General features: G+C 37.9%; 1 protein-coding gene across 1 annotated transcript in view; it reads right to left on the bottom strand.

The window, feature by feature from the left end:
• TFEC (transcription factor EC) overlaps positions 1 to 1,488 on the bottom strand; it is a 125,240-nt gene extending 123,752 nt beyond the window's left edge. Inside the window, 1 exon segment of the mRNA XM_050969953.1 lies at positions 1,407 to 1,488. The gene's annotated coding sequence lies outside the window, so the exon portion shown is untranslated.
• Between the last annotated feature and the right edge of the window lie 18,427 nt (positions 1,489 to 19,915).

Below are 19,915 nucleotides of genomic sequence, written 5' to 3'. Positions count from 1 at the left end.
AGTTAGAGATTACTTTCCTACTACCTTGTATCCAGGCTAGCTATTACAAGTAGTCAATAACACCCTGTGTCTGTCATTAGGCCGTTCTAAAACTTCTGACCAACATCAGCAAGAATGATACAAGTTTATGTCCTTTGTTTATACCTATTACTTGTAGCCAAGAGGTGAGAGGAATTCAGCCTGCCTGAGTCTAATTGAGTGTAAAATCCTTGTATCATATTCTACATCTTTCAAAATCCCACAACAGACTTGCTGTTCTTCCATCAAAAGTACAACAAAAAGTGAAGAGAAGACAGATCAAGGCTGATTAACTATCCTTTCACCTTCACACAATAAGTGTAATGTGGCTGGAAGTCTTTCCTCCAGAAAAACTCATTTGGAGAGGTGTAGCCCCAAAGACAGCACTAGAGCTTACAGAATCATGGAATGGTGTGGTTTGGAAGGCATCTGGAAGATCATCTAGTTCCAACCTCCCTGCCCTGAGCCAGGACACCTTGCACCAGATCAGGTTGCTCAAAGCTCCATTCAACCTGTCTTGAACTTTATCAGCAACATTCCTAGGGCAATTTGTGCCAGCATCTCACTGCCATCACAATAAAATAATTTTTCCTAATATCTAATCTAAACCAATTCTGTGTAAATGTAAAGCCACTCCTGCTGCTTCCATCACTACATGATAGAAGCATTGTAAAAAGCTTGAACAGGGTGGAGCCATCAGCCTTGACCCAGCTGCGGAATGCAGCGGACAGCAGCACAGGAACAGCCACGGCTCTTTCTCTCATTGCTCTTCCCTTTTCCCACCCTGAGCACACGTGGGGATGCACAGCTGGAGTGAGAACAAGAAGCTGACTCAGGCCTAAGCATCAGCCAGCACCAAGTATTGAGGAGTGCACCTGCACACACTGCTGCAACTGTGATTTCTAGCAGCATGCATCTAAGAATGTGATGCAGCCAAGAGCACCAGAACTATGTCTGAACACCAACCTCAGGAAACACTACAGTAGCCATGGAGTAACACCCATGTGCTCAGTACATCACATGCAAAAATTGTACCTAATATGGAACTTCACATCATCTTCATAAAACAGATAAACACATTGGTGTAAACGTTAACACATTTAACCCATTAGTTTTCTCACTTCATTAGCCCCTTAAACTATGATACAAAGCATTTTATGGCAATGAAATTATTTTCCTCTTTGTCCATTACAATGACCCCCAGCCAATTCAGAACATCTCTGGACATCACTGAAATACAAACACATAATTTAAAAACATTTTAGCTGCCAGAGCTTGCTGCAGCGAAGTTATCTCTTTTGATTTTAATCAGTAAGTAATATATTTCAATCAATTACCTCTGTTTTCTTGGTTCTATTTCTTGAAGAAATATTCTGAAAAAATATTACCTTCAGTAATGCTGCAGGCACACTATTTGCTGTATGCATTTTCTGTATTGGCTTTTCAGACAAAGAACATGTTCTCTTTCAGTTCTAAATGGGTGTCTTTGTCTCCCCTTAGACCAAGGACCTGCTATATAAACCAAAGTCACTTCCTCTTTTTTACAGAATACTTGTTCCCCATTTATTAAACAGAGTTGTTAAGTGATGACTAATACATAAGTGTAACTATTTTGACTACTGTCAGCCTCTCAAAGAAATGCCAGGATATTACTTTAAGATTAGAAACAAGAAATATTGATAAAATGCTACTCCTCTAACATAATTCTGCTAAAGAGGCCATGAAAAATGGCACAGCATCTTTTAGCAAGTGTCCAGTGCTACACATGATAAAAAACCAAATACATGTGTTAGTCTAAAAAATAACAACACTATTAAATACCAAACATAAACATAAAGGAATACAGCTGATCACTATTTTCTTACAAGATCTACTGTATTTACAAAAATTAAGTATGTGAATATTTTAATAACATTCTAAATCATTGTATTATTTGTCTCTTTAATCACTTTAAGTGTTGCAGCAAATCAATACACACTTTGTGTCGTTTTCCAGACAATAATATTTGATTGATATTTCAGTAAAACGTGTGTATGCTTAACAGGCATTGTGATGGTTAGAACCAGAATATAACATTTGCAATTTCATTATTAAAACTCAGGATGCAAAACATAATTCCTGCTCTGCAAATGGCTCCAAATCCAATTTTTCCTCTATTGCATCTGGTGATTAAATATATTTTTTATTTTTTTGTCTATATAAGTTCTAGATGTTTCTCTAGCATCCTGTTTCAGGAGCTTTCAGGAAATAAACTCTTGATGTCAAGTCTCATTCATTCACTAATCTTATGTGTACTGTACACAAAAAAGGCATTTCTGACTGGAAAAGGACTAATCACTTTATGGAGGTTTACAAACCCCCATTTTTCTGAGTTTGTGGCAACTTTTCCAAAGTTGACATGCATATGCTTTTTCCTCAGACATGTTATCTTTTCCATAGGAAACTTTTTTCCAGAAAAGTTTCCAAAATTTTCACAAAATCTTTTCCTTTGTTTAGAACCTAATATATGCTTCAAAATACTAAAAATATAGTCAGGTCTGGATACTTCTGAAGCATGAGGGTTTCTTAGAAACATCAGCTATAGTATGATCAGAGCCAATTCATATTTGTGAAATATGCTGCCACACACATTAGAAAATTCCAGGATATGTAGTTGTAGAAGCCTACCACCTGCCAGTACTTCAGTGCTCTTCAGAGCCTTCAGTTCCATAACTTCTGAGTTTTTAGAGTATGCGTATAAGAAGTAATGTATCTGTCCTGGAAATTCCCTGCTCAAGTGCTTCTATTCTTTCCCTAAATACGGTTCCCTAAGTACAGGTTTTGACATTCTAACCGTTTCGAAGGCTTTCACACCTACCAACAACATCCAAATCCAAAAGTCAAGAGACCTCAAGAAACTTATTTGGTTTCTAAATCCTTTCTATACCCAGTTTGTTTGCTGTGTTTTGACATTGAAGGGCAAGTGAACAATAAACACATTGACACTTGACGAAGTTTTTGTAGTGCTGTGAGTGATGCCAAAGGCACAGCCTTTCCACAGGTCACAGAAAGTGCCAGACTGGAGCCCTGTGAGTGTACAGGCACCTCCAGGGTTCCTCCAACCCCTGCTGAGAGTGCACTGGGGGCCACATTCCCATCTTGACATTCCACATCACAAAATCTGATTGAATGTGAGTTATAGACCCCCCAGGATGTCATTTTAGTTTATTTGCATCCACACTCCCCTTTCTCTACCCACAGTTTCATTACATTGCTTCATCAGAAACTTCCCTGACTAGATACCCAACTTCCCACCCACCCATACAAATACTATGCCTCAAGATGCCCCTTGGCTTGCACAATCTTGTGAAGGAACTGTAAGAGGAAGCATTCTCCCAGCCTCAAACCTCCCTTTTCTATAGATTAACCTCACTGCAAAGTAAATCCTCATACTAGAACAGCTATGAAAAAAAACTGAAAAGGATAATCAGCAAATGGCAGAAACTGAGGACACTGTTAATAGTGCCTAATAATTTTCTTCCTCATAACTGGTTTTGTGTCCAATCCTACACACAACATCATAATGTATTGTAAGCCTTTAGAGATGAGCCAGAAGGTCTAGCTTGGAATATTACATAGAGGCTGCTGTGACAGGACATTCTAGAGCATTCTATGAGACAAAGCTTCTGACCACTTTGTCTCTTCTTCCAGAATTTTTATTGTCTCAATAGTCAAATTGAAGTTGGAAGAAGGACATATTATGGACATTTTAGTTACTACCTACTTCATTATAGGAATTTTTTCTATTCTTCCCCACTTGACTTACTGGTTACTTCCTCTTTATTCAACATGACTGATTTATAAACAGATAACAACCCAGTTCTTGTTCGAAACCCCCAAGAGGTGCTGCTGTAGCAGATGTTGGGGTTTAACTGCTGAGTCATTGTGTTGTCTGATTATGTAAAAAGCTACTTCCAAATTTACAGGTTTATATCAAAATTAAAACAAAATCACCAGATACTTGTAAAATGCTTTATTCTGGATCTATATTTGTACAATAAAGCACTCAGGATTAAGAAAGTATGCTGCAGACCTTTAAAGAGAAGTGGAATATTCAGATAGATGAAGTATCTCAGGGTCCTAGCCACTACTTGATGGGACTGCATGTGCCTGTGTCTCTGGAAGAGACTTTATGCTGGGAAATAGCACTTCTAAAACTTAAGAAGGAAGAAAATTCTAGACATGTAGCCTTAACCAACAGTCCTCAATATAGAGAACATAGGTGATGCAATATTTTTTGGCGCTGTTTTCATTAGCAATGTATTGAGACAGATTTGCTTATTTTCAAAAACATGCAATTTTAAATCAAATTAATGATAATGACAGCAAATAGGATAATGGAAATAAAGAGAAGGAAAAAAAATTATCACCAAGACAAAGAGATGACCAAAGTATCCATGACCTCTGTCCCTCCAAAATTACCTGAAAGAACACAGAAACTCCATACAAACCCTGAAGGCTGGGTGCTGCCATAGGGTCTATTTTCAGGACAGAAACAGGCAGAGGGGAATGCAAGATGGAGAGCACCTCCCCAGCACTTCCTAGAGATTGCCTATCTAGAGAAGAAAGCGAGGTAGGAATATGCCTGCAATAGCTGGACATTTCCAGTATGTACCTACCAGTCCATGCTGATTATATGCCTGCCCTAAGCAAACTCTCTGTCCCACTTTTTCCTTCAAAGATGGAAACCTAATTTCAGCAAGGAAATTCTAAGCCTGATGTCCTTTATTAGTTCCCTTGACTAACACATGCCCCACATGTACTTCTTCTTAAAAGAGATTCCTATGTACTCTCCACTGATTGCCAAATTATCCTAGTCTAGTCTAGGAGGAGAAGGACCAAGAAGTATAAGGGAAGAAAAGCCATGTCACACTCAGTCAGTTCTATCTTTGGTCATGGATTGACAAGGAAATTAATCACAAATAAGTTCCTTCTTGATGACAAATAACTGCATGTCATGCTAGAACAGGAGCAATAATTACTCTTTGAGATTGCTGGAGTGAAACTTATAAAGTGACATTCATGTCATCCTATTTTGGCTTGCAATGTTATTCATGAGGCTTATCATGTAGCTAAACTCCCTGAAAGGAAAAAATTTATCCCTTAATTCAGGTAGCTGAAATACAGCTGCAAATAAACCACCCACTCCACCACACCTTCCTTTCAGGTACTGATATGGAAGAGAATTAGACACAGAAATGTATTTCTATAACCAGTGTGATTCTTTCCCCTCTCTGAGTGTATTTAATATGGGCCATATTTGGTAAGATGTATTGGTGTATTAAATAATAATAAATTAAACAAAATATAATAGAATATAATATAATATAATATATATAATATAATATAATATAATATAATATAATATAATAATATAATATAATATATATAATATAATATAATACTAATATAATATACTATAATATAATATGATATGATATGATATGATATGATATGATATGATATGATATGATATGACATGACATGACATGACATGACATGACATGACATGACATGACATGACATGACATGACATGACATGACATAATATAATAATATAATATAATATAATATAATATAATATAATATAATATAATATAATATAATATCATATAATATAATATACATATAATATAATATAATATAATATAATGTAATAATAATTAATATTAAATACACCAAATAATAATATTTGGTGTATTTAACATGGGCCATATTTGGTAAGTGGCAAACTCCACTGCTCCCTAACACCCCTGTCCTCACCAGGCACAAGCTGCTGCAATGAAGAAGACACTGCAAATACTGGGTGAGGAGGCTCAGGGTTCTGGCTCCAGCAGGGAGCCCCCGCAGGGCCTGGGGGTGGGCACCCAGGGATCTTTGGAGCAATCCTGCAGCGCTGTGCGCTGGGCTGAGCCCTAGCCCGCAGTCTGCCGCTAGAGGGAACACGGGCATGCTGCAATGGGGAGCGCAGGAAAATCAAACTTTCACGCTTTCTTTCTTAAATCCCTTGTAGAATTATTTTATCAAAATTGACGCCTACATAATGGTTCTGAAATATCCCCTACTGGTCCATTTCAATCCAGAAAAAGTACAGTAATGAGGTTTTAAGTGCAAGTGATAGGGAAATCTTTTGAAGTGAAAAGAAGTCACCTGCAATTCAACTTTTTGCAACCTCATCTACCCCGTTTTCTTTCAGATTTGCGGGAAAGCCCGGCAATTTCACAAACTTGTTTGTAAATTAATCTGGGTGAGGACTTTTCAAGGAAAGCAGCCTGAGAGAAAATACTGACTCACTACAAAACTTTTTCTTTCCCCCCAGGAAAAAAAAAAAAAAACCAAACTAAATACAGTAAGTTCTTAATTTCAGCTTCTATGGAATTTCTGTGGAAAAAAAAAAGTGTAAATTGCAATACCTGAGAAGAATACCTTTCAAACTTTCTTGCATCCCAGGTGAGAATAAGTGCTTGCACAACATTGACTTGATCTATTTTTCAGAAGCTGTTTCTGCTTCCAAAAAACGAAAGAGAAAACCTGTTGAAGCAAGAGTTCTTTCCTTATGAGTTCAATGCACCAAACAAGGAGCATATTTACTGTTCTGAAATCTTTTTCCACAAAATATTTGTACCTTCTGGTCTATTGTAAGATAACACAGAATATTTAAATATCAGAAAATTCTGTATAGCAGAAAATCTTTTCCATATTCAGATCAACACCCTCCTCAACAGCTGTCAAAAACAGTACTGTGTTTTGGGTTTGTTGTCTTTAATGGGAAGCATACTTACAAGAATTCAGCTCTGCTTATAGTTGATCTTTCCTCCCTTGTATTTAAAAAGTCTGGAGATTTAAGTCTTAGATTGTTTGATTAGCGATTTCTACTGGACCAGCTACTTATATGTTGAAAGACACAGAAAAACCTTTTATTAAATAGGAGTATTTGTTTATAATGGGAAAAAATTTTTACATGGTCTTGACCCCTGCTGAGAGAGAAGGGCATTCCCTATGTATGGCACCCCAGAGTAGCTGGCAAGGCCAACACATCTTCAGAAGATAGAGAAGCCATCAACAGATAACCTACATGTGTAAAGCACTATAGTGGTTGGGAAGATAAAAGCCTGTCATCCAGATTGCTAATGGGGTTTTAAAAATAGTAATTTAAGACTTAAAATAATTAATAGTTTTCATAACATACAAAAATATACATAATTGAAATTAATAAAAGTTAAAATTATGTATTTTGGTTGTTAATACCTACTGAGAAGATTAGGCTTTAAAGCACCAAATGAAGCAGTTTTTAATTAAAGAGAATTTAGACTTAAAAATTTTAAAAAAATACCCTAGACAGGACAGGCTCTTTCAAGATCATCTATAGATTAGGGAAAATAATTTAAAGAATTTTCATAATAGTGCTGCACTACTTTTAGGAAAATAAATACTTCACAAGCCCATGAGATGGCAGCAAACTCCTTTTTAATTGAGAGCCGTAACTGTCCACTCTTTTGCACAGTTGATGCTACTGGTGTGTTTTACTACCACCTCTTCATAGTCCAATTAACATAAAAAAGTAATACACCAGTAGCATGTGTATTCCTCTGATTTAAAAAACATTATTTCTCACTGCTTAAATCAGATGCTTTAATATTTAATAAAGTAAAACTAAATGATCTTTAGAACCTCAGGGAAAAAAAAATAATGAAACCTCCCACAATGAAGAGACAGAATGTGCCCCACTGTGAACTGACTGGTAGCTTCTTTTCATGATACATCAGCTGAGCTCAGTGCTCTGGCTATTGAATGAGCAGAACAACATGGCCTATGTAACAATTCATTGCAACAAAATCCCCTTCCCTAAGTCTTCACATTACTGAGCCCCATGCCTTTTTAGTACTCAGTATCTCCATATCTTTTCAAGCAGCTTGGAAAATATGGTACTTTTCACAGATATGTTTACAGCTGAGAAATCTGTCCATCTGTGTGCTAGAGGTTCACTGTCAGAAATGAACAAGCTGAATTGTGTATGAAATATTGTCACTGTCATTGCTTCTACAACTCTATGGTTCAAACACGATATCTGTGGGGCTGACAAGTCTGTACGAGTGTCTTCTACAAGTCCCTGTCCTGTTTTTCAAATCTGGTTGATGCTGGAAAGATGATGCCATATGTTTGGGGTTTCCCAGCTGTATTTAATCTTTTTCCACTGAAAACATGTCCAGGCAGAGTGAGTGGTACTGTAATTTGTACAGGATTGCAAATCACAGAGTAATGGCTAGAAGTCTGGCCTCACATACATCCCAGGTACTTACAGAATCACAAAAACATTTAGGTTGGGAAAGATCTTTAAGATCACTGAGTCCAACCATTAACCCAGCACCCAAGTCCTCTACTAAACCATGTCTCCATGCAGCATATCCAGATGTGTTTTGAACATTTCCAGAGACAGTGATTCCACTGCTCCACTGGGAAGCCTGTTCCTGTGCTTGACCTCCCTTTCAGCAAAGGAATTTTTTCTGATGTCCAATCTAAACCTTCCCTGGTGTAACTTGAGGCCATTTTCTCTTGTCCTGGCCCTTTTTACTTGGGAGCAGAGACCAGCCCAATCTGTCCATAATGTCCTTTCAGGTAGTTGTAGGGAGAAATAAAGTTCCCTCAAAAAGATATTTCCCCCTCTGCATAGAAGGGGGAAACTCAGTACACACATAATTCACCTGGTACTTCTGCAAGTGTTTGATTCACTGAATCAATATTTCACTAATATTTCCATCATTTCATCATACTTTCTGATCCTGTACAAATACTAGCCCATAGCACCCAGGGTTCATAGACCACACTAACACACACACACAGACACACACACACACAAAACTTAAGTGCTTATAGCAGACATTTAATAGGTGCTAGCCTAACCACATTACTGGAGTCTATATTTAACAGAGAGAGCTTGTTTATTCAGTTTCCAAAAAAAGATGATTTTTATGCCTGCTACCTACACTCTGAACCTGGAGTTTTGCAAATCAAACTGTGTTAAAAACTGGTCCCCTTGTAAAACAAAGCAAGGCAGAAGACTTGCATTTATGAGTTGCCTGAGCCCTCCTTGGCTCCAACAAACTAATGAATGAACAAATTGTGGACCTCCATTAACAGTAAGACAAAGCAGACAGTGGAAGCAGACCTGAACTACATCACATTGTCTCAGTCCACAGAATTTACTGATGCAACTTTAACAACCGTCACCATTCCCTTCCCTGTGAATGAGCAAGGAGCATTGAATTCCCTGTTTCCTGACTTTCTCACAGGTGTTTCCTATTCCCAGGCCTCTCCTTAGTTCTTGTACATTTCAGTAGGCACTGTTTTCCTTGTTTCTGCTTCCATAAACAATGACTGAACATTGCATTTTGTCAGATGAGACAAAAGATATCAATCAGCGCTACGCTGATAAAGAAACACCCAGTGTCAGGATATTCCTTTGACCTTCCAAAATAACATCCTTTTTAGATGCATTTCATGTGTTACTGTGAGCCATCTGGTTTTACAATTTCCTGATCCAATAAGATTGTTCCTTACTTTTTCATAATTAATGCACCAATATTAATGACTATGCATTACTTTAAATTAAAATAGCAGAAGAAATTAAAAAAGTCCCACATCAGCTCATCAAATACAATATCAGAAGCTTGTTAGAGAACTGAGCTGGTTCAGTCAAGAAGATTTATCAACAGAGCTTCCACAAAAAAAACCCTGACCTTTAGCTAGCACTATAATTTTTTTCTTTGGACTTTGTTCAAAATATAAACTAATCTTGTCTCATATGGCAAACCAAAATAAGCAATAAAATGTCTTTTCTCTATAATCAAGAATTCAGGCAACTGGAAGATATTCATGCTTTAACACATTCATATTTAGGGAATGGTTTAATAAAACCTAAAAAAATTCAATGGTCTGAATTGTTTCATAAATTGAATACAGAGATAGTTATACCTGTAATAAAATCATGGCATGAGAAAGACACATCTTTATTCAGCACTTCTTTGAATCAGTGACAGAAATAAATTCTATGATGCCATGCAGCTACTTCAGAGATAGAAATAGATCTTTGGATTGCCTTTTTGGGAATAGAAAACATGTGTTTTCCATAGTACTACTTCTTGTATCAGTGGTTCTCTTAAACCTCTCCCTTTTCCCATGTGAAGTGTAACAAACTCAAGCTGTTTACATAATAAAGCTGTAGGAAAATTGAGCTTTTTAAGCAAGGCACATCTTGGAGCTTGAATTTGTATGCAATTTCAAATGAAATGGATAGTACACTTCTAGAACAGAGAACAGCACTGCCAGAGCTGGATTTATTATCCTTATGAGAAGTTCCCACCCTCAATCTTTCATTCCATTTTGCTTTCTAGATACCTGTTGAGTGGTACCAATTACCTTATTTTCAGAGCCACATGATAGACAAGCTCGTTCAGATCCACCCATGCCAATGTGGAACAGAAATGGGCACATGGGCACAGGGAAGAAGGAAGGGAACTGCTTTGTGGAAGTCAGTGGCAATTTGGATGTATCTCAAATTACAACCTGAGGCAGCTGTTCTGACAGCTTCAGACTCTCTCTGGTGAAGGTGTCACAGTTCCCTCTTGTCCCTCTGGTGTCTTGCTTCCTCTCATCCTTGATGCCAACCCCAGCAGAGTGAACTACTTGTAACAGGTAAACTAGCAGAATAATACCCTTGCCTGCTGGTTTAGGAAGGCAAGAAAGTTCACTGCAGAAGGCCTTGAGATGTTCTAGAGCTTTCTTGCACCTATGTTGGTATCTATGCAAATCTACTGGAGGTTTCCACTCATTTTGGCTGGAATAGAGTAAATTTTCTCCACAGCAGCTCGTTTTGGATTTGTGTTGAAAATAATGTTGGTAATGCAGGGCTTCTTTAGTTACTGCTGAGCAGGGCTTACAGAGTCAAAGCTGATTCTGCTCCTGACATTCCCTCTTCCAGTGAGGAGGTGGGGGATGCACAAGATGCTTGGAGGGAAGACAGCCAGGACAGATGACATCTACTGATCACAAGTATATTCCAGATCATAGGACGTTGTGCTCAGCAGCAAAATTCAGGGAGGGAGGCTGGTGGGGCCTCACTGGGCATTGGTCAGTTGCTGGTGAGCAATTGTCTTCTTTTACATTGTCAAGAAAAAAAATTGGATTTTATTTTTCCTTCTCTTTGTTTGGGTTTTTCCTTACTTTTTTCCCCCCTCTGTCTATCTTACTTATATTGCTTTTATTTCATTCGTGAGTTTTCTTCGGTTGTACCCTTCTGATTCTCTCCCCAGCACTGAGGGGGAGTGAGTGAGTGATAAGATTAAAATCTGTGTAATTCTAAGATTACACTGTAGTTGTTAGTTGGATGATCTGCTATTTACCAGGTTCACTAACATTTCAAAAAAGAAAAGAAAATCATTAATTAATAATCAAAAAAAAAAAAAGTTTAAAAAAACCCCCTGAAATTGTGATGGCAGTCTTGTAGAATTTTATCCTTAGCTACATTATAATCTCAAAGCAGAAGGTATTTTCAGGCTATACTACATGAAGTAATGCAGAGTTTACAAATTAAATAATAATTATCTCTGAAAGCTAATTTAAACTCACTGGCATTTCATAATGATCATCCAAAGACACAGAAGTCTGTAAAGCAGCTAGAGCTTTCTCAGGCTTTATAGCAAAACTACTTTTAATGTAATTACAGCAATTAAGACCCTTCTATTAATAACTTTCTTTTCAGATTAATAAGCCACTTATGTAGTACAATATAAAGAGGCTTCTAATTACAGTGACAACATTGTGATTTCTGAAAACTGCTTAATAATGTGTGATAAGCGACTGCCAACTTGCATTAAGATGTTTTAGGAATCCTGCATGAACCTGATGTTTGATAATCCTGTTTTGAAGACATTATTTGAATTGCAAATTGAATTTAAAGGAAAATTCAGCGTTCTCCTGCCAAAAGCAGTAGAATCTTTATTTTCGGAGTGGAGCAGAGCTTTAAAAACATAGCAATGCTTGATAAAACAATTTGCTGTTGTTTGATGTAGCTGGCCACCAGATGCAAGGCACACTGGTGACAGAAAAACTTCTATTAATACTATCAGTGGATCAAAATCTGAAGTGAATTATCTGGTTTAAACAAGGCATCCCCTCAAAAGGAAAGACAAGGTAAATCATAAGAAATTAATAAATATAAGTATTTGACTTAACTAAAATCAGAAAACAATAAGATGTTGAAACTGAGTCTCTATTTAATTGCTCCAGAGCAAGGTATCTATTTCAGGTATTAATGAAGTTTGTCCCTTGCTGCATATGAAGCTCTTGTATTCTTGATTTTTTTAAATCCATGTTTTTTCAAAAGTCATATGGACCTAAGGAAGACTTATTTTTCATATTTTAGACATGAATACTTAGATACAGATTTTTCAAGAAATTAAGTTAGCTGATTCTAAATTTTTATTCCCAGCACATTATTCAGCCATGCATCCTTTTCAGGTTACTGAGCTTAGAGGGAATGGTTGCTAAACTACCTGGCATTGAGAGGTTTCAAACTGAGCTACCAAATTGTGACATGTTTTTGAGAACACAATTTTTCAAATGCTAATATTATTATAAGACACTTTAAAATTATAATTGTCTTAAACACTGTTAAGACCACGAAAGGACTTTGCCCACTGCAGCAAACTGTGCAACTGCTCATCTACAACCACTGAAGCTCAGCCCTCCAGATATATGCCTCCTGATTTCAGGAAGCTGGAAAGTGAGTTAAGCCACCTGACAGGAACTCGAGATAAGATAAAAGCCACTACTATTGTCCAAGTATCAGGTCTAAGGAGGAGCAAACAAGGCTGGGCAGGCCACAGCCCACAGACTCATTTGCTGAGGCCAGGTTTGCAAGCTCTCCTCCCACAAACCAAGGGGGAGCAGAAGGGGAGTTTTTGGGGAGGTGGTGACAAAGCCTCTGGTCTTCAGAAAACAGAGAGGCTGAACATCCACCACTGAGAGCTAAAAGATGAGATTTGGGCCAGATAAGAAGCAGACACAGCAGAGAAAAAATAGTGCTTTTTACCATGCCAGTTGTCTTCCCTTACACAAACTGGCCCAGCTGTAAAACTCTCCCTCCCACACCCCAGAAGGTCCCATTTTCACAGGACATTCAACTGCTCTGACATGAGAGGCAGCTGTCAGGTCTAGAAGGTGTCACAAACCACAAAAGACCAGAGAAGTGTGCCCCTTACTCATTCATTTCCCATTCCCAGGGCATTCCCACCTGTACCTGAACTACATTAATCCACAGAACTCTGTGTTCCATGGGACCCCAACACCTACAAGCTCAGGGTGAAAGGGACCAACAGGATGCCACTGGATCCACAGGGGTGGTGGCTCTTTCTACTTAAATTGTCTCTCACTCTCTTTCTTCCTCCTGCCCTCTCTTTCATATTTCTTTCTCCCTTTCTCTATTTCACATTTACAGTTAAATAAAATCTGTACTATTGGCTTTGGCATATGGTCTTACTTGCATCTTAATTTGAGCAGAGGCATCTCTCTCTAATAATCACACCATAATGATTATAGAGTCATAATTAAATCCATCTGTTCTTTAATAAACATGAAAAGAGAAATCCCAGACTTATTTTCTGCAAAAATTCAAGTATTCATTGAGCAGATTAGAAATATTATAATTACAGTTAGATGCACTTTTGGAGGGAACAATCAATTTAATAAAAAAGCAATTTTACATTCTCTAATGGCATCTATGATGCTGGGCTGAATCTGACAAATAGGTTTTATTAAAAAACCCAAACCAAAACAGCCAATTTCAGGGGTCATTTACAAAACCAGGAAAGAAAGGTATATTTTCTTCCAAAACTTTATCCACTAGTGCATATTAAAGTTGCCAGAGAATATAGAAATGGCAGAGTTTATATGTTCTAAGTGTGACTACACTCACAATTATTCCACATTAAATGGAATGGGTAATTATCCCAAAGCAGGGGTTGCTCCTTCACAGCAGGGATTCTGCACAGAAACAGATATATTAGAAAAATAACATTTCCTGTCAAAGCTGTTCCGTTCCATACAAAATATTTTAGGTACATACATGGTGAGACAGATTGTTTTATAACCTTTGAGGTTACAGTATTTGTGTGGGAGATTTGATATAAAAATAAAAAGTATTAGACAAGGCTGCCCCATACTTCAAGTACAGCTGAAGGCCTTAAACACAAGACTATCCAAGAAGAGATCAGTACATCCATTTAGGCTGTTTGCTGAATATAGCCACTGACTTCTATTCAAAATGCCTCCAAAATGAGACTCCAGCTGTCAGAAAAAAATTCAGGGAAACAGGCACAAAAATTGTTAGCTCTGGCAAAAGAAACAAAAATATTCTTCACTAATCATGTTCTAGGAAACACCTTAATTATCTGGGATCAACAGGAAATCAAAACAATTTCTTTCTGTCCTCTAAAGTTCCACATCCAAAAAAAAACCAAAAAAAACAGTCAACAAATTTTAGAAGAAGAATGGAATAATTATGCTATTATGCTGGGTAGGATGTGAAGCAGTAAAGCTTTCATCTCAAATGGCTGATGCTTGATAAAGCTCTAACAAGCTGAATATAGACCCTGTACCAGGAAGCATGGGCTAGCCTTGGCTCTTGGTATTGTATTTTGTCACTGGTGGAAAACTAAGCAAAGAAATGTATGAGAAAAGCATTTGAGAGGTAGGCACATACATGGGCACTGAATTCTGACTTTCTTTTCTTGTGTACCTTTTTGTATATATTGCCTTAGTAACAGACAAATACAAGATGCTATCAAGTCATATTAAAATACTCTTTTTGAGAATGGAAGGCAAAACATGGATGAAAAAAGTAAACTAAGAATTCAGTTCCTCCATATAAGGGAGTGGGAAGATGGAAACCAAACAACAGAGCAAAGCATAGAAAAGAGGCATACATAGAGAAGACTGAGGAAGATAAATGAAAAGCTATATTCTGATGAACCATGTGGTTCATACAGTTTTTTTTAAATAATTTTTTGTGAATCCTTTAGTCTTTACCAGTAAAGGAGTACAGTTGTTGCATACGTGAAACAGCTGTGATAAATTGTGTTGCAATGTTTCATGCCTACTATGCACAGAAAAGAAGAAATACACCATACAGGCAATGAAGAAGTGAAAAACTTAAAATGAGATACAAATTCAACAGTTTCTGTTTCCCTCAGCACTCGTGCATCATATTCTATCCCACAGGTTTTGAGACACAATATACCCCTTGTTCATTAGTACTAAATGCTTGAACCAGTGAATGATACAGTGTTCAGTTCTTAGCTTACATACTGTTGTAATTTTACCAGCTCCTACTGAACAAGCCAGAATTTAGACAGTACTGTAGTTCAAGACATGCAAACACGCTGATAATCTTTGGGAATCAAACTTGTTTCTTGGTCTGTGGTATGTCCAAGAGACAGCTCCCCCATAATACTGTCTAGAAGACAGGAATTCTAGAGTGTCTCCTGAACAACTAGCCCCCCATGCTTGCCTCCACCTATTCATCTCCAAGGGCTAATCCCTAATCCCTTCTGGACATAATTTTGTCACAAAGCTGTCTCACAGCTGTATTTAACAGCCCACCCAATTCTGCTTCTGCAATGACTTCTCCCATTATCTCACTTTGAAGTTCCATGAGAACTTCTCTGCTACCAACTACACCATCACGCTCCTCTCCTCTGCTTTCTCTCATGTTTGAATTCTTCCACAGCCATTTCAGGTCTCTAAATTCAGCTCACTAAGAGGACAGAAAATTAAATAATCACAAGATTAATACGTTTCTTCTGGTTTCAGAGTTGAACTGACTGCTCAAGGAATCAGGTGAGAACCAGAGATGGCACAAGGAAGGTCATTAGGGGCAATGGGCAGAAATTAAGGAAGAGGGAAAAATCAGAACGGTTGCTTTAGCCAGAAATGAATGTTAGATAGAACCAGATGTCTTCTCTCATTGCTCCTCAGCTACATAGCCACCTTTACTGAATTTTTTTAATAATATGAAAATGTTTTTATTTCTCTCCAAAACACATTTGTTAATGGTATGCAAGTCATTAAACCACTTAAAGTCAATTTCACCATGTGGCTGTGTAAAGCTAAAAGCATAGGCAAACTACTTGTAGGACAAGCCCTAAGAAAGACCAAATCCAGTAAGCAAATATAAGCATCCACCTGTGGTGGAACTTATGCCTCTGTAGGCTCTTTGTCACGGGAAATATTATCAGATTTTCTGAAAAGTTTTGAAAAGAACTTTTATTGGTTGAAAAAGCAGTTTGCTCTGATTCCTGAGACATCAGCTGCAGTCCTGCATATTGAGCCATGCTTCAGAGCTAGAAAACCTCTACACCAAAAGCTTCCAAGTCGAACAGCAGAATAAAATGGCCAAAGTGAATTACCTGCCATGCATTTTCATTTTAAATGAAGGCACAGGTGTAGGAAAATTATCTCTGTGGCTGACTTATGACTCTCAGCTAGCATTCCCATCTGCTGGATCAGATCCTAAACTTGTATTTTAATAGAGGCAGCAAATGCTAGACTCATATCAAGGCCATATTATATTGTGACATTTGTTTCATGAAGAAGGATTAGAGTGCAGTAGAAAGTCTTCCAGGACTGATAATAACAGAAGTGGCAAGCCCAAGCAGGGAGTTTACTTACTGCCGTTTAGATAATTGTCCTAATTTCGATTTTTCAACCTGTATACCACATATACCATCTGAAATTATAAATCATGTCCCCTGAGACTAGTCCTTTGACAACCTGTAAGTTACTGAGTAAGATCTCAAGTGGGTACCTTTTTGGCTGGGCTAACAGTAGGTTTGATCAGTAGAAAAAGCAAGAGTCTTTGATCTATCAAAGTGACAGCTTGGAGAACTATGACCCTAATGACAACTTCAGTCCATTTAATAGAAAAAATTTTTGCTTGCAAACCAAGCCAGAAAATTTTTTTGGTGACTCTGAAAGGAGTCTGGTATGCAGAAATTCTGATCATCAGAGCACTTTTCCTAAGACATTACAGATTTGCTTTTTTCAAATGTGGGTGGCAAGTATCACAGGATACTGGATTATGAACAGACACATAAAGAATTCAATTATCTATTAATGTTTCTTGGCATCTGTAGTCATAAAAGCATGATCTCATATACCATAACTACTTTCTTTCAATAGCATTAGACATCATCTCTTCAAGCATAGGCTGAAGTTATTAAATACAAATTATAGCAAAAGAGTTGCTATGATTCTATCCAGATGGTACTTAAATTATCCTTCTCTAGACATATACAATCTTTATGTAAAATATTACTAATGGAAAATCTGAGAACCACAGAACCCTTGCTGGAGCTCTCTTGCATGGGAAAGAAGCCAAACAAGTGCTCATAACATATATTGTCAGCAGAGCTGTATAGGAAATTAGTTCCATTCCACATTTTTTTTGAGAGCATAAATATAAAATTCTCTCACATTTCATTGGAACAAAATCAAGAGTGTTCCAAGTGAGAAACATGACAGAAACAGACTTTATCCTTTATTGAACTAACTACTCCCAGAGTGGAAGCATCCCCCATGGTTACAGTCTTTGACCTAGGCAAAGCAGCATCAGATACTGCACTTCTGCAACTCATGTAAAGACTTTAGTCCTAATGAGATGGAGGCTTTTTTTTTTTTGTGTTCTCTGTTGTCATCAAAAATTCCACTCCTAGCATTTGAACTCCTGCAGGAAAATTTGATTTCAAATAACTGCCCTGTTGACATGACAAAATAAAAAGCTGTTTGCCAAAAAAAATTCTAAATAACCATAGTTTTCAAAATTTTGCCTCTGGATATTGAGAGACCTCTGACATAATTCACAACAACAACAACAACAACAACAACAAAAAAATAGACAACCTTTCGACTTCTATGAAGTCCATGGAGCTAATAGATAAACATCAAATTTTTGATCTCTCTCTTCAGATGGAAAATACCAGTATGTAGACAGCTGTTCCAAATCAAAGTATGCCTGTTTCTTTTGTCCCAGGAAGCCCAGATCTGGACACAGTACTTCCAATAATGCATTATCAGTGAATAGAAGGGAAGGATCACCTCCCTCACCCTGCTGCCCAGGATATCCTACGTCTTCTTTGCTACAAAGGCAAATTGCTAGTGCATGATCAGCTTTGTGTCCACCAATAGCACCATGTCCTTGTCTGCAAAGTTGCTTTTCGGTGGCTCAGCAGGCAATGGTGCCTGGGGCTGTTCCTCGCAGCTGCAGGACTCTGCAATTCCTCTTGAATTTCAAGAGGTTTCTGTCAGCCCATTTTTCCAGCCTGTCCAGATCTCTCCAGATGGCAGTAGGACCCCCTTGGTGTGTCTGTCACACCCACCTGTTTTGCATCATCAGCAAGCTTGCTGTGGCTATGCTCTGCCTCATCACCCAGTAATGAGGGTGCTACTCTCATCTACCAAGCCAGTTATCTTGTGGATAAACCTCAGGATCATATCAGGTTGGTCAAGCATGATTTGGTGAATCCATGATGACTACCCTCCTCCTTTACATGCCTGGAAATGATTTCTGGGACTAGCTGCTCCATCAAACATCACAGGGATAAAGGTGAGGGTGAGTGGCCTGTAGTTCCCTTGGTCCTCTTTCTCCTGCTTCTTTTGAAGATAGGAGTGACATTTACTTGTCTCCAGTCTTCAGGAACTTCTACCAGTCACCATGATGAATCCAAAATCATCAACTGGTCTCACAATGGCATCATCCAGCCTTCTTGGCAGCCATGGATACCTCCCATTAGGACCTATAGACTTGCATATGTCCAGCTTGCTTGTGTATGCCCTGACCTCACCTTCTTCCACCAAAGGTATGTCTTCTTCCTTGTTCCAGTCTTTCCCACTGGTATCTGAGATATCTGAAGGCCAGCTTTATTAGTAAAGACTGAGGTGAAGATGCCAATGCCTTTTGCATGTCCCATGTCACCAGGGCCACTTCCCCATTCAGCAGCATGTCCACACTTCCCCTACTCTTCCTTTTACTACTTGTGTACTCAAGAACTTTATCTTGCTTCTTGTGACATCCTTTTTCAGATTCAGCTACAAGTGGGCTTTGGATTTCATAGACATAACTTTGCACACCAGACAGTGCCTCAGTATTCCTCTCAGGTTACCCGTCCCTGCTTTCACCTTCTATAAACTCCCTTTGTATGTTTGAATTTTGACAGGAGCTCCTTTTTCTCCCATGAATGAAATATGTATGGAAACTTACTATATAGTAAGCTTCTCAAAGAACAAGAAGTGCATCTCTGGTTTTACTTAGTATTTTTCTGGTGCCATACATTTAATTTCTTATAATTTACAATACCTTTTGAGAAGGTGTTTGAGAAGGTGTTGAGTAGGGTTTTTTGCCTAAGTAAATTTATCTCTATTAGAGAATTAATAATGCAGGAACCTTCTTCAGGTTGTAACTACACATTTTGTGACTGGGACTGAAAACCAGACATGAAATAAAAGAATTAGCTCCCTTCTCCAGTCCATAATTTCTGAGTTATATCCAATAACTGACTTAGAAACCTAAAAGTGACATGCTTAGTTTCTATGCTAGGTGACCTAAGGCACACAGAGGTCATGGAGTAGTCCCATAACTCAGAACAGGCACAAAGCCATGAAGCATACTGAGCAAAAAAGAAATGATAGTCAGCAAAAAGCTGTCTCCCAACTTAGCTGAATCACCCAGACTTGATGGAAAATATCTCTACTTGTTAGGAAACAGAGACTCCTTTTATCCCAATTCTTTCAAAGGAAAGAGCACAGC

This window comes from Serinus canaria, chromosome 1A (assembly GCF_022539315.1).
Source record: "Serinus canaria isolate serCan28SL12 chromosome 1A, serCan2020, whole genome shotgun sequence".
Classification (NCBI taxonomy): Eukaryota; Metazoa; Chordata; class Aves; order Passeriformes; family Fringillidae; genus Serinus; species Serinus canaria.
Note: the sequence above shows the minus strand (reverse complement) of the source record. Positions and strands in the feature narration are given on the sequence as shown.